The sequence below is a fragment of the Drosophila santomea genome, chromosome X (genome assembly GCF_016746245.2).
Source record: "Drosophila santomea strain STO CAGO 1482 chromosome X, Prin_Dsan_1.1, whole genome shotgun sequence".
NCBI classification, from domain to species: Eukaryota; Metazoa; Arthropoda; class Insecta; order Diptera; family Drosophilidae; genus Drosophila; species Drosophila santomea.
The window spans coordinates 12,890,032-12,909,209 of NC_053021.2; the positions used below are offsets into that span (position 1 = coordinate 12,890,032).

At 38.0% G+C, this 19,178-nt stretch overlaps 1 protein-coding gene across 2 annotated transcripts in view; it reads right to left on the bottom strand.

Annotated features, from left to right (window-relative positions):
- LOC120455562 (zinc finger CCCH domain-containing protein 13) overlaps positions 1–19,178 on the bottom strand; it is a 151,530-nt gene that overhangs the window by 15,751 nt on the left and 116,601 nt on the right. For both annotated transcript variants that reach the window (XM_039641924.1, XM_039641923.1), the window contains one exon: positions 4,615–4,689. The gene's annotated coding sequence lies outside the window, so the exon portion shown is untranslated. The remainder of the gene's footprint in view (positions 1–4,614; positions 4,690–19,178) is intronic.

The following is a 19,178-nucleotide window of genomic DNA, read 5'->3' on the forward strand; positions in this document are numbered from 1 at the left end:
TTATCTGATAAATATTTACTATCTGATATATATTTGTATGTGAACTAAGTGATAAAATAAAAATATAAACGTATGCTATTTGTTTACATATTCAATGGCTGCAAGAGTATGCAATTCTTCGGCTTCTTTGGGCTGCGTGTCTTCTTGTAACTGTTGTTGTGCGCTGCTTCTACCCATTTCCTATTAATTTATGTTAATTATTTTTAAAAGAAAAAGCCACACCATGCCCCCCTGCTCTTCTGAGGGTTTTGGGTTGCTGGGTTGCTGCCTCTGCTCTTTTCCCTTTGTGTAGCTGCCTTTTTCTCAGCTGGGCACACACAAGTTCACTGACTTGTTGACAATGAATTGACAAAAGCCTGGCCCCCAGGCCCCCATACCCCTTTTCTCCCCCCACCCGAATCTTCGCCCCATTTCCGAGCGCCGACAGACAGAAGATAGCGGTTGAGAAAGAGCTTTGAGATGAGGAAGCGACAGTGGGAAGAGGCCTCCGCAACACCATAACTCCGCAACTCCACAATGGAGATGATACCACAGAATGCCGGCGGTAAGCACATTACACATCTGCACATGTGCGAGTGTGGCAAGAACACTTTGCACAGGTGAAAGAAATCGCAGCCAGAGGGTCAAGTCGACGATGGCTTCGAATGGAAAGTTCCTTTCTCATCTTGCAACTTTTCTTGGGAACTTAATACCTAATTTCATTGCAAAACCCTTTCCTGATTGTAAATTTTATTCAATTTCCGAATTGAGTTATTTCACTTAAAGTGCTCAATCGACCCTCGCACTTGTAGTCATGCCGCGAAATTAAGACGATTTGCTGGCAGACGAACGAATCGAAAATCATATTTTGCGTAGATTCTTTTAGCGAAAAACAGCGCCTGCGGCAGCCACAAATTAAAAGCGTGTGTTTAATTTTTTGATGCCGATAATGGTGATGATGATGATCGTGGTCATTGGTTATTGGTTATTGGTTGTTGGTTAGATGGCTGATGTCATGGCAGGATTTTTCGAGCCGGTTTTCAATTTGCTTCTTGCCGGGTAATTAAAATTTCTTTGCGGCACTCGAATGCGGGAACCAGCACAAAATCAGCGCCAAATTGAGGTCAGCGTTTTAAAAATAAACCGACATTAAATTGTTTATATATAGAATACAATTAATTTCTTATTATTTGCGGAAAGTTTTGAACACTTAAATAATCTGTTTCGCAATTTAAATAATCACCGTCATAAAATACATTTTTTTTCGAATATTATTGTATTTAATTCGAATATTATTATATTTAATTTGAATATTATTATATTTAATTCGAATAATAGTATATTTAGTTCGAATATTATTATATTTAGTTCGAATATTATTATATTTAATTCGAATATTATTATATTTAATTCGAATATTATTATATTTAATTCGAATATTATTATATTTAATTCGAATATTATTATATTTAATTCGAATGTTATTATATTTAATTCGAATATTATTATATTTAATTCGAATGTTATTATATTTAATTCTCCAAAATTCAAATGTTATATGAGAATTGTTTCCCATCGGAACTCAATAAAATATTTTATTGTTATTGAGTACGAAAATGTGGTAATATGTTGCTAAGTGTTGAAGCGTGTCTCATTACTTACTTGCACACTTTACGCCTCTTTCTCATCTGTTTTTGGCCATTTTGCCTCACTCTTTTGACCGGCAAACTGTAAAGTGCCAAAAGTCTCTGACCATTTCCGCCAAAAAGCAGAACTTTGCCGCAACACCTGCGCGTCGAAGTGAGGGCGAGTGGGAGATTTATTCGCGCCCATGCTTGGCTGCCGAAATCTAAATCGTATATACACTAGTACACCTATTTTTTTCTGTGGCACTTGCCCTCAATTGAAAGGCGAGTTGAGCACTTGAAAATGACTTCATTTGCATGACTCTCCTCCGACTTGAGGCCGCAAGTCTTGGTGTTATTTCTATCTTTGTGCCTTGTTATTTTCCTTTTGTTTTGCTTATTGGCCAGCTCGCGAATCAAGGTTAATAGCTGACGTCTGGCCGCGCTTTTACCCCCTTCCCGCCCACCAACTTAATACATACGAGTATATACATGGATAGTTTAACATATAGCATATATGTTTGAGGTGCGTGCGCCTTGCACACACCTTTCCAATCAGCCGGCCCGTCAATCAATCAGGCCACAAATTTGTTGTCATGCACGCAATTTGCATAGGCCAAGCTAACTGTAATTGTCCGCAGTAACTGACCAATATGGCCTGAACCCAAACCCCCCCTCCTCAGTTTTCAGTTTGAAGCCCCACAAAACGTGGCCCCAACTATTGGTAACGGTCACGAACGGTTTGCCTCGCCCACGGTTCAAATTTCGAGCGTCTGCAAGTTTTGGCCAGCATACCATATATACATACCATATATTGTCACTTCGACATGTTCACTGGGTTTTTAAGGGGCGCCCGAGTCTTAAACTACTCGAAAAGACAGCTAAGGAGATTTTCAGGAAGTTATGCTATTATGCTCGAGACATAATCAGATTTGGCAGGCAATTGATTTGAAATTCGAAATGGCAAAAATATATGCAAATAAGCTTAATACACAGTTTGCACTGTTTAATATTACAATTTCGTATGTGCATTATAAATAAAATTTAATTAGATTCTAATGCAATGTGGATATCTTGTTTCTATGAGCAACTTAAATATTTTTAAAATGTAGCAAATTAATTTCGCCTCACAAGTTAATCAATCTCCACGGCTGCTTAAGGCCAACTTGTCTCGAATTGAAATTTATTTCAAAAACATTAAGCCCGAAATGTGATTACCTTTCCGATGGCTAACCCAGCTAATGAAGCCAATTTATTAGGCAAATTAACGACAAGTGACGCCACAGGTATACACAGTAATTCAGTTATGGCAAAAAGTCAGGTGAAATAAAATAGATTAAAAAACGCGAAGAGAATCCGAGTGGATTGTGTGTCAGCCACCTTAACTTTCCTCTCATGTCTGCCCAATTATTTGTATTTCTTTTCATTCCATTGCATTTTAACCTTCAGCATTTCAGCATTTCTCAATGGAGGTGATGTTGTGCAAAGTAAACCAACTGCAAATAAAAAGTGTCGGTGGCGATGGCGTTTTTGATTGACATCGGTTGCTTTGCGAAGTGAATCGCTGGCGATATTTGGTAGCCTCTGCTCCATGGGAGTTTTTGCTCGCAGTTTTTTTTTTTGTTTGTTTAGTTTTATAAATTTTATGTTGTGCAGCATCGGTGAAAGTGGTTGCCTGTCAACTTAAGCATTTGAATGTTTAATTGTTAATTGCACTTCGTTTGCATTTCGCTGACACGGCTCGCTGGCTCAGCCTCTGACCTTTTTGCACAAAACGTCCTTCAGATTCGACTTCAGATTCGGTTTCAGATTCAGATGTGTGGAGAAAAGCATCAGTAAACAGGTGAGCCAGCACCACCAGCACCACCAGCACCACCAGCACCACCAGCACCACCAGGTTCGCCTTTCTCCTCTCTGCGATTTTGGCCAAGTGTTCGATGGTCTTTTGTTGCCGTTTTTGGCATGATTATGCGAACATGCGAAATCGACGCGATTGTGTGACTTTCATTGATCTCCCCCCTCGCCTCGAATAGAAACCAAAGTATGTGAAAAACAAACAAACGTGCCCGTAGATAAAGAAAAACCAGATAGCCAAAAAACTAGCTAAAAAAAGGTGACTAAACCGAATATCTATCGAGACAATTTCACTTTTCATTGTCTTGTCAACAGGGTTTCGGTTTTGGTTTCAATTTGAGTTTGGGTTAGGATTTCGCTTGGGCCAATTGTCATTGGGTCCTGAAAAAAAACACGGCTGATTGGGAATTACCTGTGCCTAGGACCAACTGGCCTTTTAGGGCAATCGACTTTCCAAATCACAGCTGCATTTTAATCAGGGTTTTACAAAAGTGTTGCATAAATTCCAATAAATTGTCTAGTGATAGATAAAAAGTGCTAAAGGCCTTTTTTAATGGGCTCAGCTTTGTTAATTTATTAGCTCGTTAATGGAATATGGGTGTATCTATGCAAACACAATCCGAAATTTCGTTTGTCGTAATAACAATCATAAACTGTATGCACCGCTTTATGATCATTGAAATGCAAAGTGCATTGTCTTTTCGCTGAAATTGTTATTATGCATTATGACTTTCCGCGGATGCACACACACACACACACATATGCCAGTTGGTGGGGATACATATGTCTTTTAGTATTCACTTAGTGGAAATTTGTGTTGTGGCTTTTTGGTTCATTAACATTTAGCTTTCTACTGGCGGCAAATTAACGTCCAAAATATTTGTACGTGATTTCGAATGCGGCCTTTTGTTCAAGAAAATTGTGTTGCTTTTGTCAAATGCATTTTGTGGGAAAGTGGACTGAAGAGAAAAAAAGAAAATATTCAAACATGACAATGCCACAATTTATGTAAAATGCATATAAATGTTTGTAGTTTCTTTTGTGCTGTGACATTTAATAAATTTACGTATTTGTTGAATGAACTCTGAGTTATTTGCAGCAAAAGGAAATGAATCTGTTGCATAAGCGTTGCAAAGGAAATAAATTGAATACTTACCACCGACATGAAGACACAAATGATTGCAACTGAAATATTTTAAATATTCAAATATTTCCACAGCTCGGATGGTATCTGCAATAAAAATTGTAATTTGTTAATAACGCAAAGTAACAAACAAATGCCAGACAATCGCTCAAATGGCACTCCAAGAAATGTCATAACAAGCCCACAAAAAACAAATGACAGGCAAAACAAATAAAACAAAATTGCAATTGAAATGCCACAGCTAAATGGCAACGACATAGGTCTAGAAAAAACTAACAAAATAAAAAAAACAGAGAAGAGATGAATGGCTTTGAGAAGAGATACGTTGGAGTTACTCTTGTTGGCGGGTTAATGAGCAAATTTAAATGTCACATTTGTTTGCTTAAAAATATGATGCAGCGCAGCTAGAGATCTATTTAGCATTCAAAGAAATTCTAAAAAATAAACAAATATAATAATCATATAAAATAACTTTAAGAACTTAGAGAAGTATGTTATTACAGGGTATGCAGAAATAGTGCCACTAGCGTATCAGCGTGACAAAAATATTTGAAAAATCAGCCAGAAAAGCAAGCATATTCTACACAGCCTCACAGACAACTCGGCTGCTGTGACCCACAAAGTAAAAACGAGAAAAATACAAATAGAAAAAAGAAAATCCAAAATGTGTCTTTTGGTTTTTCGGAATGTTTTGTTTTGCTTCTTTTTCTGGTTTTGCTGCGGATAATTGCGGCATTTTAAAAGCGCTTGCATTGTTTTCCAAGCTGGTGGCGGATTATGCAATTGCAGGCCGCTTACCCGACCTCAGCCCCTCCCCCTGGCCGCTCCCCCGCTTCCCCGCCCCCACCAGCCACCCCGCCGCCCCTCCAATGGCGGTGGCAAACATGGAAAAACAGTTATCTGTGAAATTGCATCGACAAACGTGATGAACGTTACCCCAATACACATTTTGAGGCTTGCGAGTCGCAAATGGCGAACAGAGCTCTACACGGTGAGAAAAACGGTTCTACTTTAAAGTGTTACTCAGGCGAAAAAGGGATAAAAATGGGTTCAATTCATATTACTTCATCTATTTTGATTCTACCGCATTTGAAATGCTCAACTTATATAGGTAAGCCACAAATGAACATAAAACATAACAGCTGCAACAGGATCCTTTATTTTTCCCGGTGCAGAAACGGAGACCATGTCTTCTCGTATTTGGCACAGGCCAGCAGACTTGGCTCTTCCGACTCGAGTGCGCTTGGCTGCCTAATTCTCATGTCATGTCTCAGACAATGCCCACCAGTCCGTTGTGCAGCATCTCCATCGCCATCGCCATCTAGAGTTGCAACTGCAACTGCAACTGCAGCTCGAAGTCCAAGCACCGAACGGCAGCCCCATTGTCGTGGTTCTCGCTGTCGTGGGACGATGCGGGAAGATGCGCCCTGCCAAGTGCACACTATGCCATACTCTATGCACCATACTATACACCATACTATATGCCATACTGTGCACTGCACTTTTCCTGTGCCTGCATTTCCCGCTGGCGAAACACACCCACCAGGCGCAGAAAGCAGCCGCCCCTTCAGTTACCCCAATTGCCCCAACTTCGAGCCATGTTCGCAGATGACACAGTCTCTCACACTAAAGAGCAGCCCCAAAACCAAGCGAAGGCAGCTCGAAAAGTTGCTAGAATATGATTTAATCTTCAATAAATGAACATTCTGAAACAAAGACATTTAAGCACACAAATGTATTGAAGCCAGCGGCTCACTGGTGTAGGGCAATCATTTAAAATTAATGATCTAAGAACAGGAAGCTTGGCTATAATTAGTGCCTTCATAATGATGATATGCTGTAGCTTAAGATTATCTTCGTATACTAAGTTAATTAATTTATAATTATATCGCAGCAAAAGCAGGCATTTAATTGTTGATGCATATATCTGTATATTAATTCTTATGAGCCTTATAAGTGAATGAATGTCTTTCTTGAAAAAAAAAAGATTCTAAAGTAATTACCGTTTTCACTTCTAATTACTAATACTAAACATCCCTATCACTTTATGATGGACTTAGTAAAATTAATTTTTGCTAATTTTTACATTTGCAAAAAATGGAAGGGAATAGCATTATCCTATTTGAACTTTTATTTCTTTTGCACTATTATTTCAAATATTTTGATGAAAATACCATTCCTACACTGAGGGAAACTTTGATGGCTGCTCTCGAGTGTGTTGTGAATTTGTGTTAACATTAAAGTTGCCCCTTCTCGGGTAATTACATCTCCGTCAGCAGCGGCAAAACTAACTAAGAGATACACACACTCGCGCCACACACACAAAATTCACAGTTGCAGTTTAATGGGCCTAATGAGCGGTTTGTTCTGTAACAACAACAACGACGGCAACAACCAACAGCAACAACAGCAACAGCAACAACAACAACAATGGCGACAACAATGCGAGCAACTAATTCGCCCAACTTATTGTTGTTGTTGCTGTTGCTGCTGGTGTGCCACATTTTTTCCCTCTTTACATCACTTGTCTTGGGGGCAAGTTCGTTTCCTTAGTCTTTTGTTTTGCTAGCTGGCGTGGGTAAAAAAAACATACACGAAATGAAACCAGACAAAAACGAGTAAGAAATCAACACGACCAAAGTCGAAATAAAACTGATTTCTATTGCCAGTGCCACGCCCCCTCGCTCAAATTAAACAGCGTTTGTGATTTTTATTCATCGGCGAAACAAACAAAAATTTGTTCGTACAAAATATTATTCGATTATGACATTGATTATGAAATCTTCAAGTGGGGGAGAGAAGTGAAATCTTTTACGAGCATCCATATAAAAGCGGTTAGTTTTTTATTTGCGGACGACAACTTCTCAACTATTGACCAAGTCACGCTTTCTTTGAATTTTGATTTGATGTGGTTGTGCTTTTTGCACTAATTAAAAGACGAGTGCTAATTCGAAATCGTCAAGGGTGTCCACTAATTTGGTTTGGCAAGACATTGAAAATGGAAAATATGTGTAACAAAAATGAAACCAAGCTCATGATTTTATTGTTTCAGATAGCTAGTAAGCAGATGTCACTTCATTTAATAACATAAATAGTAATCAGGAAGTAATTTTGTTAAGGTTTTTGGTAACGCAATGCACATGCAGTGGAGGTCTAGCTTAACTTTGAAAAGAAAGTTAAAAGTCCTTGCCTGTTTGCTCGCTTTGAATTTGTAACAAAACGGTAAACAAGTTTTGGCTTGATAACAATCGGTGTAAAAATCACGAGATACAAAGTTTGAAACCTTTTGCGGATGCAAAATGCAGGTTAGCTGTTGAGTGCGTGCACTGCAAGAAACTGCAGCTAAATCTAACCATTGATCTTAACAATAAAATCTAATAAATGGGGTTTGTAAAAAATAGGTTTAGAATACTTCTATAAGATATTTTTTTTTTGTATTATGCCAAAATTAATATGTTGATTATTGTGTGTTAAGCTCAATAGCGACAGAGACTTTCGTTTCGAATTTGGCAATCGCATTTCGGCTGTTTGGCTTTTCGCCTTTTTGGCTGCTATCTTGTACAAATTGATTTGACTAGTACATGCGAGGTTCGTTAGTCGTTTTATTGCTGAACAACGCGTTGATGGCTGGACATAAAGTTGGGCGAAAAACGCAGAAAATGAAAAGGAAGCGATCCGCGCAGCTACAAATTAAGTAAAAAGTCGCTGGCTGATGATTACGTCGCACTGGAAGAAAATGGGAGGGGCATGGGCATGGGCCGGTTGCATCATCATCTCGTCATTATAATCGAAGACCCACAAAAGACAATGGGCACCGGGGGGTGTACCCCTGTCTATAGGGTCTCGACACCTTTTTTTTTTTTGCCGCTTTAGTAATGTTTCTTTCCACAATTTTTGCGTTGTTTTTGCCGAGGGTTGCACGCCCAACTGGGAAACGCTTGAATGGAGCCATGTGATGTGATAGCGATATAGCCATGAGCTTGCAACTGGAACCGACTGACTGACTGACTGAATGAGTGGACGCGAGTGTACTCAAGTGGGTTTCGCCTGACTTCGCATTCAACGCTACCTACCTACTCCACTCCGATTGTCGACTTCGAGATTGCAATTAAGGTTTTGCTGCCTCGCTTGGCCGCATATCATATCATATCGTATCATATCCAGCCCCATGTAGGCATGCACTTTATGAAGACGAAAACGGAACGGAATGCATTACTTATGGCCGGCCTTGATACCCTGCCTAAGTAGGGTTTGAAATAAATGAAAAGCATATATGAAATAATATGCAATCTAAAGGAGCTTGAGATCTTAGCACCAAGCAAATGCTTTAAAATATAAATATAATTGAATGTAAATAGGGTAGAATAAGTACATATTTCCCAAGGCAAGAATGTATGTAAATATTCAATGGCCACAGTGCAGCCCAATCCTCTCCAGATTTTACAAACACCCTCGGCACAGGCGAGGAAAGGTAGAGCAATAAGTAAGAGGGCAGCAAGAGGGGGGGAAGAGTGCTGGTAATCGATAGCTGGGTAGCAGCAGGTACTACCCATTGGATACCCATCAGATATACCCTCTCAGCGCAGCCATAATGCCATAAATGTCTGGCATTAGTCGCTGCATTCAACCGCAGACACATTTGCTTCGATTGCCGCCCCAAGACCCTGTAAACCCCCTTTGGAATTCACCCGGTGCGTGTTGTGTTATTATGTCACACTTTTGCTTTTCGCTTCCTGATGACGATCGACGCAGCTCATCCATTTGATTCGTGTGGTCAATAATTGAGAAATAATCGCTCCCTAATCAGCTAGTTTTTGATGTTCCCCCTTTGGATCGTTTGGATTCGTTTTTGGTATTTGGTATTTGGGTGGGATGGCGGCTCACGAAGATTTCCAATTAATTTGCAAAGTTTCAATGGGTTCAGCGATGATTACTACTCTATGGGAAAGTTCATGGGAAAAGTCTTGAATCGAAAGTGGCAGCCCAACCAATTATGTGGCATTATTGCCGTCTAAATGGCTCTGATACGATAGCAGCACCTTTTTGTATTATTACCAGCATCCGATAATATTTAAGCTTCGGCTTTTTATTTGACTTTAAAGTTGGTATCATAATTGCGGCTCAATTCGATTGTTAGCCATGGAATTTGTTGGTTTAGGTGCATAATTTCTCAGTTTCATATTTAATTATTACAGTTGCTTTCACAGGTAATTAATTGAGTTTGGTTGTAAAACATTTTCGAGAAATACCGCAAAAACGCAACTTTATATAGCTATACATCACGTTTATGGGAAGCAACTTAAATTGTGGTCTTCGTAGGAGAAATAATAGTGATTTCCTTTTTTAATTACTTGCAAACGCTTCACTTCGGAAATGATTAACGATTTCGGGTGATTGGAAAGCAAATACCAAGCCCACCATCATTTTTCGTTTGAATTGTCTGAATTATTGTATGAATTTCCAGATATACACTGCTGCAGAAATGTTTTATTGTCTTGAGTGATTTGTCAAGAGTTGATGGGCAAAGTCGTCTTCCATCTGCAATCCCCGAGTTGAGAGTGATTACTATCGTAATGTCTAGGCATTTATATCTGTCATACCATTGAAGTTAAATACTTTTTTTTTTTTGTTTTTTGGTGCCTCGCACGCGTATTTCTTCACTTATTCCACTTATTTATCGAGCTTGTTTTCATTTATTATTATCATTTTTTTTTATATAAATTTCAGATGATTGTACTCAAATCCCAACGAGTTCGAGCTGCTGGCTGACCTTCGTGCAGTTGTTTCTTCGGCTTGACAAAATATTCAACACTGCCTTTTTTTCTTGCTGTGCACCCTTCGTAAGGCATTGAAAGGTTTCGCCTTGAAAATGCATTCGAAGCGGGAAATGATTTTGTGTTTTGTAGTTGTTGCTATTTCATCGCCATCCATAAATATAATGTACGTTTATATACTTTTCGGACTCTGGGCTTCTCTGGGAATTATTTGGAGGGCCAAGGTGACGCGTAAATGCTGCTAAAACAATACGAAAATCGACGACAACTGGTTCTATAAATCATAATTATCACAGCTGCTCTGTGTCCAGATTTTATCCAGGGGGATTCAAGTTTATCAATTATAATTAACGAGATATTCAAAATCTTTGTAAACACATAACAGAAACATTAAATAAGGAAGTTGTGCTGTAAATTGAACGGAAAACGCTGCCATTCATCCAAGTTGGCAAATATTGACTTTACGATTCCCACAGATGGTATATATAGTATACTCGTATTAAAAACCCATTTGTTTACTCTGCAAAGCGTTTTATATCGATTTCCTATTTGTAGTATATTGTGTGTCTATTTGCCAGCCACTCACAATTAGTTGGCACTTGTTATAAAAAATATAAATAACAAAGTTTGTAAAAAAAAAATAAAACGAAAGAAAAAACGCTAATCACGTTTATTAAATCATGCTGCTGCTGGCTCAAATTTTTCATAGATTTCGAATTGCGGAAGTAGGAAATCGCGGCATGAAAAGCGCCGCCAAAAACAAATTCGAACATACGAGAGCACATGACAATTATTAATGACAATTATTAATGGTTTTGACTTGGTTTGTATGCCCAACCAATATGGAGCATGCCAAATGCAAAATCGAGTTTCGAATTGAGAGTAGCAAAAAGCAAAAAGCATACATTCAAAAATATATCAAAGTGCACGAAAATAAACAGCGATTCGATTCTTCGAGCCAACCAAGTCAGTGGGTCATTGGTAAAACTATTCGAATGGCAAAGAGCAAACTATCAACAATAAGTCAAACTTTTTTCCAACATCATCAAAGTGAAGATCAAAGGCAAAACACGAACAGTCAAAACAATCCGAAAACTGAGACAAAAACCGCAGCGATATTCGAGTTTCATTGGAATGAAAAGAATAATTACAAGGGGTCAATTTCAAGCTGTTTTCAATTTATCCGAAAGATATGTAAATTGATAGCCAGGGATCTTCAACAAAGAGCCCAATCAGCATTGGGTGTTGTTTCAAGTTCTGAAATCTGCTTGAAACCCACAAGGTCGTTCCAACTCTGACATGTGAAATTTTCTCTTTGGCCCCACGAAAAATGCAGCTTCCGAGCATATGAACTACTTACAAATTGCCACCCAATTGCATTTGGATTGTGGGATATTCTGGCATGAAGTGGAGCAAGCTCAGTCATCAAAGTATTGTGGGAAACTTATGATTGCCTGGCGAAGTAATGATGCACATGGAGAAACTGCCATGTGACTAAAAGTAATGCATCTGCAGGGAAGTCAGTGGATGATATTATAGTATAAGTAATTTCCCAATTACAAACTTCTACTGAAGCTGGGAAAACAGCAACTGCAATGCAATGCTGTGGCAAGTAAGTATGTAATAAATATAATAAGTTTACCAAGTCTATTGGTACTTTGCCAGACTGTCCTCAGTAAGACGCGTGTATATGGACTTACAACTATGTCGGACAAGTCCGGCAAGTCTGTGAACCTTGTGCCTTCATTAAGTTTTAATGACGGCCACTTTCGGTTTCGGTGTTCACAGCACATAGCACTCCCCTTCAAACGAGGGCGTCTTTCTTTGTTTTTATTATTTTTGGCATTTCTGGGTGTGTTTCACTTTTGTTTTCATTAAATAGCCAAGATTTCGCTGCTGCTAAGGTTGTTTTGTTTTTTATTTATTTTTTTTTGTATTTATTTTTTGGTGGCGACAATTGAAAGTGTTGTCAATTTTTGCGACTCGCCGGCGACTTTTCACTTTTTCCTGAAAAACACTGTCCAGTTTTGGCTCAGATTTCCGTCATGATTGTCATGCGACATTAATCTCTGTCTCGTTACTGGACTTGTATCGTTATTACGATTATTATATCGCATTGTCTTGTGTTTTGCTTGACTTTTCGTAGTGTTTTCGTTTTTTTCCCCCCACTTTGTCAGTTTTTTTTTGTTTAGTGCCCGTTTTGGCGGTCAGTCGTCTTGGGTATTAAGTTAAAACGCGACTAGGGCGAACCAGTTGACCCCAGACGGACAGGACCGACCAGATCTCTTATGATGGGATTTTCGCCGACGTCGTTTTCATTTTCATTTCGCCAGCTTTTTTTTTTGTCGTCCACTTGCCATGTGAAACGTTGAAACGGGTTTCAATTTCAGCAAAAAAAAACAGAAGAAAATAACATGTACTTTTGCATCCGAAAGGTGCGCAAAAAATTGGGTCCTACATGGGTGCAGTATTTTCGAATGAAATACCCCAAAAATGCCTCAACTTAATACCCCATTGCATAACTCGAATATTAAGCGAGTTTTTATAGTTGGCAATTTAATGGAAGCGCTATAAAATAAGAGTGCATTGAATGGGTCATTCAACGGAATGATATGATATCCATGATATGTGGGCAACATAATTTCAAATGCAACTACTTTCATTTTAGCATAGATTATCCTTAAGTAACATGCATACTTTTTATTATATTTATTAGCCGCATTCATGTTATCAGCAACTTCCCTCTTCATCACATCCATTTCTCATTTCCACGCGCCGTTTTTCTTTTCCTCCTTTTTTGGTGACTTTGAAATTAATACAAAACTCATTTATTTTTATGCAACACATAAATATATATAATTAATTGCACAATTGCTCATAATATTCAATTTCTGAATTTTAAATTGGCAAATAAATTTGGCAAGTTTATGACAGGACACATTTTGTGCAACTTGTTTTTATTTTTTTTTTCTTTTGACTTTTTTTCTTAGGCGCCGCCTGGCATAAACCCCAAAAGTTATTGCAAATGAAAATTCGATTTTTGCGGCCTGGCCATATTTTATTTCTTTTCGGTTTTCGGATTTTTGTACCTTTATTTTTCGGTCTTCGTCCGTTTTTTGTTTTTTGTCGGTTTTTGTTTTTACTCAGAGCGTGCATCATTAGAAAGTGAATTGCTCACGTGTGGTTGTTGTTTTGGGCCAAGTTGTTGGCGGTGCTGGTGTAGTTGTTGTAGTTGTTGTATTGGCTGCTGCTGTAGTTGTTACTGGCCCGTCCGACTGATCAGCATCGCCTTTCTCCTAACGAGAGAGCCAGACACCGGCCAAAACAGCAAGAAATGCCTCAAAATCGTGGCTCGAATCGATTTGGCGCGGTTCGAAACTTCGCCGGCGACTTGGCCACACGGCGAGAAAAGGGAGTGCAGAAAAGCAGTATCTTATTATACATATGGGTGGAAATACCATGCATTTAAAAGTTGCATTAATTATGTATTAATTAAGAATTCTTCTGCAAAATGTAACAATGGAGAGAGTGCTCATGCATATATAAGTACTTTCATTTCTGACTAACATTTTGTACAGTTTTTTTTTTGCAGTGGAGAGGAAAAGTGGCAAGCAGCAGACACTGCGGGAAATGGGGGAAACCATGGCCAGCGAGACTTAGCTGCCCAGCGGCAACGGTAGCAGTGAACAATTTATGGGGGGCACCTGAGCCTGGACCTGTCCTCAGCCTACGATCATTTTTATGGGCATTGCTGTTGGTTTTTTTGTTTTTTGCCAACTGCTGTGCGACGAGCCTCGAAAATAAATTAAATGCAAATTAACAATCGATGGTCGGCGCGCCACGTAAATAAAAGTGAAAAGCGCGCCGGGCATGAAGATTGTTGCTGGCAAGGAGTTCAACGTCATCTACTCAGGTGGTCCCAAGGCTGATTTTATAGATTAATACAACAGTTTATACAAAAAATGAAAATATGTTTAGAAGCTTAAGTCAACTGAGTAACCTCGCCTAACAGATACCCGTTAATCAGCTAATCAATCGCTTCCACCCTCCAAATTCGGCATGCTTCCTGTCCAGTTTCACTCGTAATCCATATACCAAGAGCCGCTTTTTTTGCCTGCCAATGCCTATGTACAGTGGACACTCTGTACGGGGAAATCGCAAACTGGTTGTCTGGATGGTGGATGGCCTTTCGGCGGCTTTTTCGTTATCATTTGGATGACTTATAGGTGAAAATTGTCGCGAAAGTCGTGAGTTATGAATGGGTTGTTGCTGCAACTACTGCAACTGATGTTGCTGTTGCAGAAAACCACGATGCGAAGGTCAAGAAACTTGAAGTGGCTGCGACTCACTCTCAATGTTGTTCGGCATTTGCTGGCATTTAATTAATTAAAGTAAATCACATTTCGGCCTGCACAGCGCCGCACTGGCAGACATCATTAATCATTGAAAAATTAGCGCACATTTCCGTTCACCTTCAATAAATTAGATTCGTTATGAAAGCAAACAGCCGTAGCAACTGAAACCGAGAGCAAAGGGCCCCCAACTCAATCAAAAAATCCATTGCAGGTTGGGGGTCAAGCTCGACGAGTTTTCCAACTTCCAAAATACAAAGAGTTTCTAGAGGCAGCTGAATTATTTCTTTAGTTTTATCTCAAGTTAAGTGATAGTGTTAGTATTTAAAATTTATGATTTTATATATTTCCAAATAGTTGTTAGTCTTCTACAAATACGCAACGTTTATCTGCGATGCATTCAGTTTAAATTACTCAATTTGCTGGCCATCTTTTTTCTAGCCAGTCCATCATCTGACTAACTTGTAATAAACGTGCTGAGTGTGTACAATGTTGTGTGGTTGCAAAAACCCGTGATTTGTGTTTGATAATGTTGTACACCTGTTGGACAAAACAGGTGCTGATCGTTGCCATGATGATGATGAATTTGCATATGTTGTCAGCTGCAGGCAGCTCAATGTGCAACATCGAGTGTTCCACAAAGTAAACCGAACGAGAAAAATACTTGTTTATTTTTTAAGGCAAAAAATTCCGAAAAAAATTCCAAAAACTAGCCCAATCAATCCCACATCAACCAGGCCATCACCAATCCAAATAGACAGCGATTTTCTCTTCCACTTTGCATTTAAAAGACTTTATATATATTTTTTTTTTTTGGAAATCCATCAAGACTTTCAAAGACCCAGCCCCGCTGGTTGTCTCGTCTCAAAATTCAAATGCCATGCAGAAAATATAAAAAACAAAAACAATCATTTAATTAACAGACAACAGCAAAAACGCAAAGGGAGTTTGGGAGTTGGGAATTGAGGCCGCCAAAGCTTCCGCACGCCATAAAAAATAATTTCTCAAATTAGTTGTCGCCTTTGAAGAACTATATTCCACTCTTTCTGTTTTTTTTTATCTCGCACCCACACACACACACACAGCTGGGTGTTAACTTTCTAAGCTCTCAAGATTTATTTTAATTTTTACCTTTATGTTTTCGAGTGTGCACATAGATTTCCATATAGAAAGTAAATGGAATTTCGCAGTACTGCCGACGTACTTGCTAATCATTTGTATGCCAAGACCCACACACACACATATCCATTCATGAGTGTGCGAGTGTGTGTGTGTATACATACACTTATACACCCATAAGTACGACCTACGAGCAGCCACATCGCATTGTCAACGGGCAATCAGTGAAAGTTAAATCGAACAATGCATTTTGCCTTTGTCGGTCCCCAAAGCACCTCCCCCCCCACCACCCATCAGTGCTACACCCTCTCCCCCCCCTGGGGCAACTGTCACTCGCACCTGTGTGTTGGCTGTGGCTGCTGCAGGTGGCATTGTTGTAACTTCACACTCCCGAGAAGAAAGTGAAAAGAATCTCGCCGAGCAGGGAAACATAACTTAAAAACGTACGCTCACGCACAAGAGTCGTTCGAAAAGAAAATAAAAAAAAAAAGAAAAGATTTCAGGCGAGAAATGGCAAAGGGCGAGGTAACAGATAGTCGATTTAATTAAGGAGCGTGTGAATCAGGCGCATCTTCTTATATTCCACGCAAAAGAATCCACTTTTTTCACTTTTCTTCCAATTTTTGATTTTGCCGAAAATGCGACTATAAATATCAGTATTTTGATCAGAACTTTCGAAATATTGGTCCGAATATGGAATGGCATACCTCGTTAAGCTCGTAATTAAATTTCCTATCGAACTGTGTTTTCAAAAAAAATAATTTCCTTTTTTCACTTTTCTTCCAATTTTTGCTGATGATTTTTTGGCGAAAATCGCTTTTCTGTCATTTTGCGACTATAAATATCAGTTTTTTGATCAGAACTTTCAAAATATTTGCCCGAATATGGAATGGCATACCTCGTTGAGCTCGTAATTAAATTTCCAATCGAACTGTGTTTTCAGAAAAAAAATTATATTATTTTCACTTTTCTTCCAATTTTTGGTGCGGTTTTTGCCGAAAATCGCTTTTCTGTCATTTTGCGACTATAAATATAAGTTTTTAGATCAGAACTTTCAAAATATTTGTCCGAATATGGAATGGCATACCTCGTTGAGCTCGTAATTAAATTTCCAATCGAACTGTGTTTTCAGAAAAAAAATTATATTATTTTCACTTTTCTTCCAATTTTTGGTGCGGTTTTTGCCGAAAATCGCTTTTCTGTCATTTTGCGACTATAAATATCAGTTTTTTGATCAGAACTTTCAAAATATTTGCCCGAATATGGAATGGCATACCTCGTTGAGCTCGTAATTAAATTTCCTATCGAACTGTGTTTTCAAAAAAAATAATTTCTTATTTTCACTTTTCTTCCAATTTTTGGTGATGATTTTTTGCCGAAAATCGCTTTTCTGTCATTTTGCGACTATAAATATCAGTTTTTAGATCAGAACTTTCAAAATATTTGTCCGAATATGGAATGGCATACCTCGTTGAGCTCGTAATTAAATTTCCAATCGAACTGTGTTTTCAGAAAAAAAATTATATTATTTTCACTTTTCTTCCAATTTTTGGTGCGGTTTTTGCCGAAAATCGCTTTTCTGTCATTTTGCGACTATAAATATCAGTTTTTAGATCAGAACTTTCAAAATATTTGCCCGAATATGGAATGGCATACCTCGTTGAGCTCGTAATTAAATTTCCTATCGAACTGTGTTTTCAAAAAAAATAATTTCCTTTTTTCACTTTTCTTCCAATTTTTGGTGATGATTTTTTGGCGAAAATCGCTTTTCTGTCATTTTGCGACTATAAATATCAGTTTTTTGATCAGAACTTTCAAAATATTTGCCCGAATATGGAATGGCATACCTCGTTGAGCTCGTAATTAAATTTCCTATCGAACTGTGTTTTCAAAAAAAATAATTTCTTATTTTCACTTTTCTTCCAATTTTTGGTGATGATTTTTTGCCGAAAATCGCTTTTCTGTCATTTTGCGACTATAAATATCAGTATTTTGATCAGAACTTTCGAAATATTTGCCCGAATATGGAATGGCATACCTCGTTGAGCTCGTAATTAAATTTCCTATCGAACTGTGTTTTCAGAAAAAAAAATTATATTATTTTCACTTTTCTTCCAATTTTTGGTGCGGTTTTTGCCGAAAATCGCTTTTCTGTCATTTTGCGACTATAAATATCAGTTTTTTGATCAGAACTTTCAAAATATTTGCCCGAATATGGAATGGCATACCTCGTTGAGCTCGTAATTAAATTTCCAATCCAACTGTGTTTTCAGAAAAAAAAATTATATTATTTTCACTTTTCTTCCAATTTTTGGTGCGGTTTTTGCCGAAATTCGCTTTTCTGTCATTTTGCGACTATAAATATCAGTTTTTTGATCAGAACTTTCAAAATATTTGCCCGAATATGGAATGGCATACCTCGTTGAGCTCGTAATTAAATTTCCTATCGAACTGTGTTTTCAAAAAAAATAATTTCCTTTTTTCACTTTTCTTCCAATTTTTGGTGATGATTTTTTGGCGAAAATCGCTTTTCTGTCATTTTGCGACTATAAATATCAGTTTTTTGATCAGAACTTTCAAAATATTTGCCCGAATATGGAATGGCATACCTCGTTGAGCTCGTAATTAAATTTCCTATCAAACTGTGTTTTCAGAAAAAAAATTATATTATTTTCACTTTTCTTCCAATTTTTGGTGCGGTTTTTGCCGAAAATCGCTTTTCTGTCATTTTGCGACTATAAATATCAGTTTTTTGATCAGAACTTTCAAAATATTTGCCCGAATATGGAATGGCATACCTCGTTGAGCTCGTAATTAAATTTCCTATCGAACTGTGTTTTCAAAAAAAATAATTTCCTTTTTTCACTTTTCTTCCAATTTTTGGTGATGATTTTTTGGCGAAAATCGCTTTTCTGTCATTTTGCGACTATAAATATCAGTTTTTTTATCAGAACTTTCAAAATATTTGCCCGAATATGGAATGGCATACCTCGTTGAGCTCGTAATTAAATTTCCTATCAAACTGTGTTTTCAGAAAAAAAATTATATTATTTTCACTTTTCTTCCAATTTTTGGTGCGGTTTTTGCCGAAAATCGCTTTTCTGTCATTTTGCGACTATAAATATCAGTTTTTTGATCAGAACTTTCAAAATATTTGCCCGAATATGGAATGGCATACCTCGTTGAGCTCGTAATTAAATTTCCTATCGAACTGTGTTTTCAAAAAAAATAATTTCCTTTTTTCACTTTTCTTCCAATTTTTGGTGATGATTTTTTGGCGAAAATCGCTTTTCTGTCATTTTGCGACTATAAATATCAGTTTTTTGATCAG